This window comes from Dipodomys merriami, unplaced genomic scaffold, assembly GCF_024711535.1.
Source record: "Dipodomys merriami isolate MVZ:Mamm:240054 unplaced genomic scaffold, mDipMer1.0.p SCAF_113, whole genome shotgun sequence".
In the NCBI taxonomy this organism is placed as follows: Eukaryota; Metazoa; Chordata; class Mammalia; order Rodentia; family Heteromyidae; genus Dipodomys; species Dipodomys merriami.
In genome coordinates, this window is record NW_027202416.1 from 966,236 (window position 1) to 978,336 (window position 12,101).

The 12,101-nt window shown below is 34.4% G+C and overlaps 1 non-coding gene across 1 annotated transcript; it reads right to left on the bottom strand.

Moving 5' to 3' along the window:
• Window positions 1-7,310: 7,310 nt before the first annotated feature.
• Window positions 7,311-7,416, bottom strand: LOC138822639 (U6 spliceosomal RNA). The gene has a single exon (XR_011370585.1). It is a non-coding gene; the product is annotated as a U6 spliceosomal RNA (small nuclear RNA).
• Between the last annotated feature and the right edge of the window lie 4,685 nt (window positions 7,417-12,101).

Consider the following 12,101-nt stretch of genomic DNA (forward strand, 5'->3'; position numbering starts at 1 on the left):
AGGCTGTGAAAGCAACCCTGCCTGGCTGTACTTACTGGAGTGTTTGTGTGTGTGTGTGTGTGTGTGTGTGTGTGTGTGTGTGTGTGTGTGTGTGTGTGTGTGTGTGTGTGTGTGTGTTTTGTTTTAGATGTCTATGATTACTATTCAAGGTAGTAGTTTTTCTGGGCCTCTGTGATCCCCTGGCCTAGAGTCAATGGGTTTTTCTCCTAAAGATACAAAGAATAATGGACTAAATTCCTGTTAATTGTCTCAAAATGAGGCAATCAGGCATCCTTGCAAAGCCATCAGTATTGCTCTCTAACCACTTACAGAAGTCGTCTTTCAAGATGGCTTCTCAAGGTTGACTGTGAAAAATATTCATTTCCAAGTAGGCACCATAAAGCACATCACATTCCTGGGATCAGACTTTTGGAAGGAAAGTTCCCCTTCATTCCTTCTCTTATGATAAATCAACCATAATATTCTTCAGTTGTGGCCAGCCTGGAGCACATATTCCCAAGAATATTGTGTAATGTAAAAGAGGACCAACTTTCAAAATAACAGTGTAAATACTTGTCTACTACAGACTGATTTATCTTGCTTTTATCTGTTGTTATTTTCATTTCTTCAAACACATGAATAATTTATATTGGTATTAGACAAAGGATTAATGGAATAAACATTCAGTTTACTTTCATATATACAATATAATACACTTAACCCATAATGGACAAATAAATCCAATTCTAGAAACAATGTCAGGAATATAAAATAAGCCTTAATATGTATAAGCTGGCACACATACACCATCATCTACTCAAAAATTCAGTCTCTCTGTAAATATTTATTTGGTATGAAATAATAAAAATTTAATTAATGAATATGACTTTTAAGTATCATCTGAAATAGTCCTCGTGTATATAATTGTAAATAATTTTATAGATGTCACCTAGACAAGAATTTAACATGCATGCAGAAATCAAATTTCCACAATTTAAGCAATATGAGAGGGGTCATACCCTCGTGTACTGTGGTGTGAATTTTACCACAGTGCTGAACCCTTCCAACTAATACCAAGAGTCATGTGCAATAATTAATTATTTGATGTTAAGATGAATGCTAAGTGTAGAATACACTTTGAATTATTACATTAACTCACAGAAATGATATGTTATAATGATATGTTACTTGTTTAAATTCTAATGCTTCTCAATTTTACAATTCATTAAATATATTAATAAAAGGAAGTAGCACAGTAGCTCAAGTGGTAGAGCACTAGCCTTGAGCTGAAGACCTGAAGGACAGCGCCCAGGCCTAAAGTTCAAGTCCCACGACTGACAAAAAAAAATCAATATATATATATATATATTATTAAAATTATTTTCAGTTTCTTTTCTATAGCTGCTGAAATTAAAATTATATCTTAAACATTCAATTTTAAGAAATCAATAATAATAAACTATTATTAAAATGATATACTATTAAACTGTGATTTGAATTATACTTCTAACAAATTGTCATGTAAACAAGTCAATAGAATTAAGGGTGATCATTTTTCAACTTAGCAGTTTGTTTTTGTTTTTTTATTTTACTTTTGGGTCTGGTCTTGGGGCCTGAACTCTGGGCCTGGGCGCTGTGCCTCAGCAATTCAGCTCAAGGCTAGCGCTCGACCACTTGAGACACAACACCACTTCCGGCTTTTTTCTTTTTGCTTATGTGATTCTGAGGAATCGAACCCAGGGCCTCAGTCATGCAAGGCAAGCCACCTTCCCAGCCCAGCAGCTTGTTATTTGTTTCCTAATTTTTTCATTTGTTATTCTTGGTACAAGTCATCTCTTCATTATAATTGTTTAGTTTTTTTTTTTTTTTATCTCTACTGGTTTGCTGATTATGCATTTTGTTTTCCCTTTTTAATGACTGACATGAGGCTGAAAATCTGTATGCTAGTTTATTACTTGCTATGTTAATGTAAAATTACTGCTTTCCACAGCTGTTCTACTCTACGATACTACAAAATTTCCCCCACTCCCATCTCCTGTATTGCTGCTCTTATATATTTTATTTTATTTTTTATTTAAATTTTATTGTCAAGGTAATGTACAGATGGGATATAGTTACATAAGTAAGGTAATTAATTTATTTATTTTCTAACTTATTACCTTTCCCCTATTTTTCTCGCTCTTCACTCCCAACTCCCCCCCCAAGATTATTTCCAACATATTTTCTTGTGAGTACTACTGTTGTATAGGTTCCCCCTTTGTCCTTTGTCTCACCATTTTGTTTTTTTCCTTTCCCTTCCCTAGTTCAGATCAAACTATTTAAAACACCCCAGGGTATCAAAATAAAATACAGTGATTACAGGGGATAAACCATAGGTCGGGAAAAAACAAAAGGATAAAAAGAAATCACATAGTACATTAAGAACAACAACAACAAAGAACATGTCTTGGAGTTCATTTCACTTGGAATTACCTTATACGGTCATATGTACATAGCTACTGAGCTATTCTGCTCATCTACTAAGATTATCTTTGATGTACACAATAATGCTCCCTATTACCCAGTAATCCCACTTCTGGGTATATAACCAGGTGATCACAAACAAGGCCACAGTAAAGCTACTACTGTGTATCACAGTAATATTTACCAAATCACTCACTCACACACACACACACACACACACACACACACACACACACACACACACACACACAAACACCGGTGGAAAACTATGCTTCCATCACAAAGAATGTGACCACCTCATTTGTAAGGAAATGGAAGATCTTGGAAAAAATCATATTAAGTGAAGTAAACCAGACTTAAAGAAACATAGGTCCCATGGTTTCCCTGATTTGAAATAATTAGTTTACATCAAGGATTTTAATTTGACATTTTGTTCTATGTTGAGCGTGCAACATTATTGCTATATTGTTTGCTATTATTTCTGCAAATAGGCAGGTATACTTAAAGATTTACATTCATCTTATCCATTATTGAAGGAAGAACAACTAAAAGTGTAACCACTACTAGGAAGAACAACTCCTACTTACTTAGCTTCATTCCTATGTAAGGCCAATGTTGTCCCCTGTATTCTCATGTTGTACATTACAACTCAATACCTGGTCATAATATATACCTAATATCTTATGCATTGTGAACTAACTGCCCCAGAAGTTCCACTTTGCTTTACTTTAAAAAAATTCTGTCTTAAAGTTTGAGGATTTGTGTGTGTGTGTGTGTGTGTGTGTGTTTGTGTGTGTGTATGTGTGTGTGCGTTTACAAAGATCAGAACATAACATTTTTCTTCATTTCAAATACATATTTCAGGTCATTGTAAGTTGTGGCTAATGGGAGCAGTCTCTTGTTATTTTAAGGATGAAACAGAAAAAATATGTGTACATGTACCACAGTTGCTTTATTAGTGTAGTTGAACACTGAACTTCGATTTATATCTTGGCTGTTGTTGTGAATAATGTGAATAACAATGAACTACAGATATATTTACGAGTTACCCAGAGAGAAATAACATGATTGGTGGGTCAGATGATACTTCAACTATGATTTCTTTAGAAAACTGCATACTACTTTCTACAAGGAAAATAATAACCTGTATTTTGACCAAGAGTGTAGAAAATTTCCTTTTCTTTACACTCTCACCAACATTATTACCTTTTATTCAAAAGGGAATAAAGGGCAAGTTTTTACTATCTTCAGTATACCAGACAGGCTTAAGACTGAAATCCAACCTCCTAAATGCTTGGAATTACAAAACTTTACCACCACACCTGGTTCCTTTGATTTTTTTTTGATAAGAGTTATAATAGTTATAAAGTAGTATCATAGTAATTTTGAATTACATTTCTCTAATGAATTCTGCTCACAAAGCATTAAGCCAGCACAGAAGTTTTATTAAACACTACTGTGTAAACCCACTGGTGATATAGAGGGGTTTATGGAAAACATGTCTATTCGAACTTTTGTCCATTTTAATCAAGTTTCTTATTAATCTCATCTTTAATCTCTCTATACAAAAATAATTAATTCAAGGTAGTAAAAAGGAAAAAAATTAAGCAACGGTTAACACTTTTCAATTTTCAATAATATGATATTGCTTAAATCATTTTCTGTTAATGCTTGAGACTATATAACAATTTAGTTAGACTTTTTACATAGCTATATGTATTTTATTTATTTTACATTGATTTCTCTTTCCAAAGCCTGCGTGTCTAAGTTTGGTTTCTTTCATTCTTAAGTAGTTCAGATTTCAAACTGAAGAATAAATGGAAGTAAACAAACAAAAACATACAATTCCTCTCAGCTTATAATGCCTCTACAAGAATGAGAAAAGAGTTCATCATTCTAAGGACTCTTAATACTTAAGATAACATTTGCTATAATGCTAATGTTATTACCATTTTAGTGTTGGGAAAAATTGTAATTAAAGGCACTAAGTGCATGACCCAAGACACACAGTGAGGAAGAAATTGAGTCAAAATTTCCAAAAGTCTTTCAGCAATACACAAAAACTAGATAAATTCTCTCTATTCTCTGATACTCTCAATTCAATATTCATATTGTCCAAGAAATAATACCGTAGCAATTATTGCCCATGGTGATTGTTTTCTGTTACATTTTGCCTTCAACACAGACTGCGTTGGTGATACTGGGTTATCATACACAGAGCTGAGCTTATAAATTATGGTCCAAAGAGAGGCAAATTTCTTCTGTCCCATAGTTCCAGTATCGTTTTTAAAAAGTACTAAATATTTTAAATATCATCACTTATTGTATTTTCAGAATTAAAGAATGAAAAAAATCACATATCACCAATCCAAAACGCTTTAAAACTAGGAGATGATAAAACAGGCCTCTGTGAAGTAAACTTTCTTCTACGTATAAAATTATTCTGACAGCCTTGTGGTTTGTCACACCTGTAATCCTAACTACTCGGGATACCTACTCAGGAGCCTGAGATCTGGGGATAACATTTGGAAGCCAATCAGGGCAAACTAAATTCATGAGATTATTTTTCAGAAATTTTAATGAACTAGCAAAGGGCCAGGAACGGAGATGTAGTTCATATAGTAGCTCACCAATCGAGAGAGAAAGACGTAGCGAGACCTTGAAGCCCTGATTTCAGTCTCTGAGCATGCCAACACGCAGGAATGCACACACACTCACTTTTCCAAAATATCTTCATATCAGTGTTTTGCATTGATTTCTTTGTTAATGATATTATATGGGTAAAAGAGGCAAAATAATCTCTTCCATCTCAAAACGTTTTTATACATTTTTGTTGTAAAAATAATGTACAGAGCGTTTACAGTTACATGAGCAAAGTAATAAGTACATTTCCTATCAAGCATTGCTAACTCCTCCTTTGTTTTTCCTCCACAATTCCTTCCCTTCCACCTCCACAAGTACACTCCTCACGCCCACAAGCTCCACCCAATGTCCCCAGCCTAAATTGTAAAGTTCGTTTTTCAAAATAATATCTTGTGCATCTATTGTTATACAATGGGTCAAACTGTATTCCTATTTAAGCATGCTGTTTTCTCCTTTTCCCTCCCTAAATCAGAGAAGTGTATATAAAAGATGCAAGTGCACCAACGTCAAATAAAGTGAAAACGGGGTTTATACTGTTGGGGAGAAACGTATAAAAACAAAAAAAATCACGTCATACATTATAAATATGTGAGAAACAACAGCAAGAAAGAAAAAAACGTCTTGTGTCCCGATCTTGGGGATCATTTAGCTTAACATCAACTTATCTATTCATATACACATAGCTTTACAACTTTTCTGCTTATCCCAGACATATACTAGTTATTGCAAATAAGGGATACCATGGGACCTATGTTTTTTTGGACTTGGCTTGCATCAGTTAATATAATTTTTTCCAAGTCTTTCCATTTCCTAACAAATTGGGCGATGACATTCTTTCTGATGGAGGCATAGAATATATATATATATATATATATATATATATATATATATATATATATGTAGTATATGTGTGTGTGTACACACATACACACAGAGCATTTTCCTTTTTTGTTTTTTAGAGCAACTTAGTTTTGCACCTTCATCATTTTTTCAAATATTTTTATTGTGATTAAGTGGTTACATAATTTCCCAAATTTAGCAATATTGTGGGATAGTGATGCTTAGTTAAAGTCACAAACATATTCTAACTTTGATGGAGCAAATTGTCTATCATAGTCTACAACATTTATGAGTTCTATGAGCTTTGCAATAGAGTTATTTCTTCCATATGTATACTTTTTTGTTTTGAAATATGTATATTTCTTTTTTTCCCATAGCGTCAGCTATTCCCTCTTTCCCATTTGTTCCCTCCTTCTCTTCAATGACATTGATTTGCTTAGTTCATTTTGGTCAATGTCCAGTGCAGCTGATGGATCCCACTGTTGCATGTTTTTCCCTGATTCCCTCTAGTTCTTTGTCGTCCTCCTGGTTTTCCTTCAGTATACAAATATGATCAGCAGAATGGGGTTATTTAGTAGTAATTCAACCAGATGAGTGGAAGTCCTTGGTTTCTTAAGTGTTGTTAATTTTGTCGTATCACCTTACATTTTGCATTTAACATCCATTTATCACCGAGAAAATGTGCTGTTTGTCTCTTTGCTTTTGGCTTACCTTGCTCAACATGATTTCCTGTAGCTTGATTGATTTCCCTGCTAATGCCATTATTTTGTCCTTTCTAATGGCAGGAATATATTCCATTGTGTTCCACAGTTTTTGGATCCATTCATCTCTGGTGGGACATATGAGTTGTTTTCATATCCTGGCTATTGTGAACAGTGCTGCAATAAACATGGAGGTGCATGTTTCTTTGAATATTGCTACCTGTTGTTCAGGATAGATGCCTAGAAGTGGTATGAGTGGGCCATAAGGAAGGTCAATATTTAGCTTTCTGAGGACTCACCAGACTGCTTTCCAAAGTTGTTGTGTAAGTGTACATTCACACACACACACACACACACACACACACACACACACACACACACACACACACACACACACACACTCACAACGTTTTCTTGATCCATTCTTCTACTGAGGGGCATCGGGGTTGGTTCCATATCTTACCTATGGCAAATAATGCTACATTAAACATTGTTGTGGTGGTAGTTTTAGTGTGGACTTGTTTATGATCATTTGGGTGAATGCCCAAAAGTGGGATTGCAGTGTAATAGGGGAGCTCTATGTGGAGTCTTTTGAGGAACCTCCAAACTGCTTTCCAAAGTGGATGAACAAGTTTACACTCCCACCAAGAATGCAGTAGGATCCTTTCCAGCATCTGTTGTTGTAAAAATATGGAACGATTCACTAATTTGCGTGTCATCCTTGGGCAGGGACCATGCTGAACTTCTCTGTATGTTCCAATTTTAGTGTATGTGCAGCCAAATTGAGCACAGAACAATTTTTATATATAAAGAGTAATTAATTTTCTTAAACTAGACAATTAAACAAAAAGTAAGTTCAAAAGAATTGTGAAATTTTAGAACCATGTATTTCTAATGTAAGCACACATTTAAGAATAAAGTCAAGGTTGACATGCCAAAAACAAAATAATTCCAGATATTTGTTGTTCATGAGATGTGTAGGAGGAGGAATTCAATTATTCTACACAAGGCACCTGTCATAATGTTCATTGCAGCAAATGTTAAAGTTTGTTAAAAGTTTTAATATTTTAAGTATGTTTAATTTTGGGATTTGCTTATATATGACAAAATTAAGACTGGTGGCAGGTCTTAAAATTTTTTGATAAAGTATATAATATTTCTGGTAGCATGTACTTGTAAGTATGTACATTTCAGAGTTTATAGAAACTTTACTAATGAGAAGGTGCAACGACTGTGTAAAGAAGCAGAGTGAAGAGTTAAGATTTTAAGTACAGAGTTTCTGTTAAATCTTTAGGGCTCCCTTACATTATATGTTAGTGATGAACAAATATTGATATAAGCCACATACAAATGATGAGATGAACTATAAATAGTAATCTTAGTGGGTAAATTTAAAGGCTACTGATATCTTTATCCAATTTTAAGTGTACAGGAATATGAGAAAATAGTAAAATCTACTGTGTACACTTCAAATACTGAAAACCCTGGTAATTGTTTTGTTTTTTATTTTAGTCATCATTAATATTTAATTATTGTTTTCTTTATTTATAGAATTTTTCCTTGTTGTAATATAATACAACTTTTTGTGAGTCGTGATTAAGAGGTACTTTGAAAATGTTATTGGGATGGCCACACCATTTTTCATAGGTGCATGTGAATTTACAAAGAGCAAAACTAAAAACAAAATATTGATTACAAATTTTATCAAGTAGAGTCTGAATCAGGAGTGTTGATAAATGTCTACACCTAAAATCTTAACCCTAGGCTGAGGTAGTGGTATTACAGAGTTGAGGACACAAAATTGAGAAACTGTGTTTTGTTTTGTGTTTTTGCTTTGTTTTTGTTGGTTGTGGGGCTTGAACTCTGGGTCTTGGGTACTGTCCCTCAGCTCTTCAGCTCAAGGCTAGCGCTACCACTTGAGCCACAGCACCACTTTCATCTTTTTATGCTTATGTCGTGCTGAGGAATGAAATCCAGGACCACATGCATGCAAGGCAAGCACTCTACCACTGAACCACCTTCCCAGCACCTCAGAAACTGATTTAAAAAATCATCTGAACAATATTTGCTTTCTGCTCTGGGTTATATAACAAAATATGTGAACACATTTTTATATTTTTGTGAATTGTAATACTTCTAAGTTTACACTAACTGCAGCCAATTTATCCTTTTCAAAGTCAAGAAATATTTCTGAGAGTTTGCTTCTGTGAAGACTGTTTTTGCATTTATAATTTCTTCTGAGTCATTTTTATTTTTTATCAAAATAACTTTATATTTTATGTTGATGAGTTATCATACATCAAATACCTTCAAATGTACAGGTAGAGTCTCAATATAGCAGTATGAATATTCTCATACACTTCTCGTTTATTTGTTATGCACTTTAAGTATGATATTTCTCTCTCTTTCACCCTCTCTCCTTTCTACTCTTTCTCTTTCATGCTCCATGTCTGCTGTTTAGAATTTCTTCTGGTCTACTATTATCCTTCAGGATCAACTGGTTTTGTGGGAACATGATAGGGACCATCAGTTACCCTTGCATTCTTTAAGAGTTATAACAGTGACGTGAAATTATGCTTTGCCAATGGAAATGGCAAAACAACAGCTCTAGAAATTCCTTTTCACTTTTAGTACTATTATAAATTTTATCTCATACGAATCATTGGGACTGATAAGATACTTTTAGCCTGGCACCTAAAAGTTCTTTTTCTTTTACAAACAACATTTTTCTTATATTATCAGTAAGTAAAAAAAACAAAGTTATCCTATGGAAAGTAGGCTGAAGTTGTTCACATGGATGAAAAACAAGGTAATGGGGGAAGTGAGTACAAAGGATACCCCTCATATAGCACAGATCCTTAGAGCAGTTTATCATGTACACTTTGTGATAAGGACAATGTGCTGGGAACTGCAAATTAAATCACTGAACACCTGATATATATATATATATGCACATATATTTATATATGTATATTTATTTATATATGCATATATGTATATATAGGGCCATATATGTACACAAGAATGTTACTATACACACAAATACACACATATGTACACACATGTACACAAGCACAAATGGAGAAAGACACATAGATATAACCAACACAAGTTTCACTAGTTGTTGAATATGCCTTAGACAGAATGTTTGGAAACAAATGTATTGAAGATGTATTTTTCTCTAAGAGTTCTTTTACCACTCCTCTCATCTCCTCCAACTGGTAGGTTTAGAGAGATTCGACTTGAAAAATGCAGTACAAGTGATAGCAAGTCACTCGGAATTCTCAATAATTATAGGTCGTATGGTGTCTCCCAGCTCCCCATGGAGTGCTTGATCTTGTAGACATTCCCAACAGCCAAAGGAGTAGGACAATATCCTTGTTAAGAATGAAGTTATAAGGCTTTAAATGGCATCATTCCTTGGGCTCTTTTCCAACAGCCAGCATCAATTCCTAAGCAGATGAGTGACTCCCCAGAAGACTGGAGCGCAGGTCAAAATTTAACCAACCCATATGAAAAGTCTAAAGTGAGAAATGTTGACTGAGGTCGTGCTGATGTCCTTGCCACGAAAATGAGAAAAAAAGCAAGTTTTTTATGTATTAAAATTTGAGAATAATTTGTAACCTGTCAATAAATGTGTAGAACACAAGTATAACAACTTACAAAAGATGATGTGCATTTCATTTATATGCTTTTGGACTTGGAAAATGTTTTTAAGTGTGTCTACACAAGTAGATCAGTATGAAACAAGCCAGCATTTTTTCATTTAAGATACAAGGAAAAGATACAGGTTGACCCATTGTAACAATGAGATTTGCAAGATACTACTAGAGGGGGGTGGACGGAGGTGTTATGGATGTGTGAAGGGAAGGAATAGTAGGGGAAAAACAAAGGAGGTGGTAAAAATGCTCAATCAGAAATGTACTCATTACCTTACTTATGTAACTGTAACCCCTCTGTACAGTATCTTTACAATGAAATATATATTAAAAACATACAAGGAAAACTGTACTTATAGCAAGTGGTATTTGTCACTCAATATAAGTAAGTTATTGGTTTTAGGACCACAAGCATACTAAAATTTTGGATGCTCAAATTCTCTACATAAATACAGTATATTATTTTCATTAGACTCTGCCCACAACCTAGTGCAGTGTAATTTCTGTGAAAATTTTTACTACATTCTATGTTTGTAATGGAAAATAAAATATATGCACTATCAACAGATACAAATTTATTTCAGATAGTTTTTGTCTGCATTTTGTGGATGGAATTGTGAGAGCTAATTTGAAAAGCACAAACTTAATCACCATGAGCAGTCTTCAAGATGTAACAAAGATCTATAACAGCATCATTGAATGGTATGGGACTCTAAGGAGAAGTACTTGAATTAAAACATTATCAGAAAGTGTAAGCATGCAAAGACTATTTAGAAATGCAGCTGCTAGATTTATAATGGAGAGCTTTTATAACATTTTGTGAAACAAAAGTCAGGACCTCATGGAAGTGCAGACAATTTTCCTCCACCTTTCTGTCAATCTTGTTCATTATCAATCATAACATAGCTAATCTAGAATAATCCTGTAATAAGAAAATGTTTATGAGAAGTGAGGGAAGATAGTGGAGGAGAAGCTGGAAGCTAAACAATCTCTAGCATAGAAAGCAGTTTTAGTGTTCCAGAGAACAGTACTAGGCTAGAGTATCACACCAAGTGTGCCATCACAATACAGAGTTTGGCTAGAGAGGGAAAATCCAGGGAAGGAGACAGATCTGAACAGTTGCTCTAGCCATGGCTGAGGCAGCTTTGGTGGCGGCCATAGCCATCCCGCCATACCTACAACAGAGAGGGTCCAGGAAAAAGGCACCAGACACAGTGGGTGAGCAGATTCAACTCAACACCAGCAACAACTGAAAAGGAGTAAATGAGTTAAACAGGCCCATATCAAACATTGAAATAGAAAAAGGAGTAAGAGACCTCCTGTCTAAGAAAAGCCCAGGACCACATGGATTTACAGCGGAATTCTACAAGGCTTTCAAAGCAAAGCTCATACCAATACTCTTCCAACTCTTCAATGAAATTGAAAGAGAAAGTTCACAACCAAACTAAGTCTATGAAGCCATAATAACCTTCATCCCAAAACCAGGCAGGAAAATCATCAATGAAAGAGGATTAGACACACATTACATTGATGAACATCAATGCCAAACTTCTCAACAAAATTTTGGCCAAATAATTCAACAATTCATCCAAAAAATTACATACCATGATGAAACAGGATTCAGTTCAGGGATGCAAAGCTGGTTCAATATACACAAATCCATTAATTAACACTACTTTATGATGAAGTTTCTGAATAAACTAGGAATCCAGGGAACATTCCTCAATAAAATAAAGGCTTTATATGACAAACCTGCAGCCAGCATTATACTTAATGGTCAAAAAGTAAAGACATTTCCTCATAACTCAGGAACGAG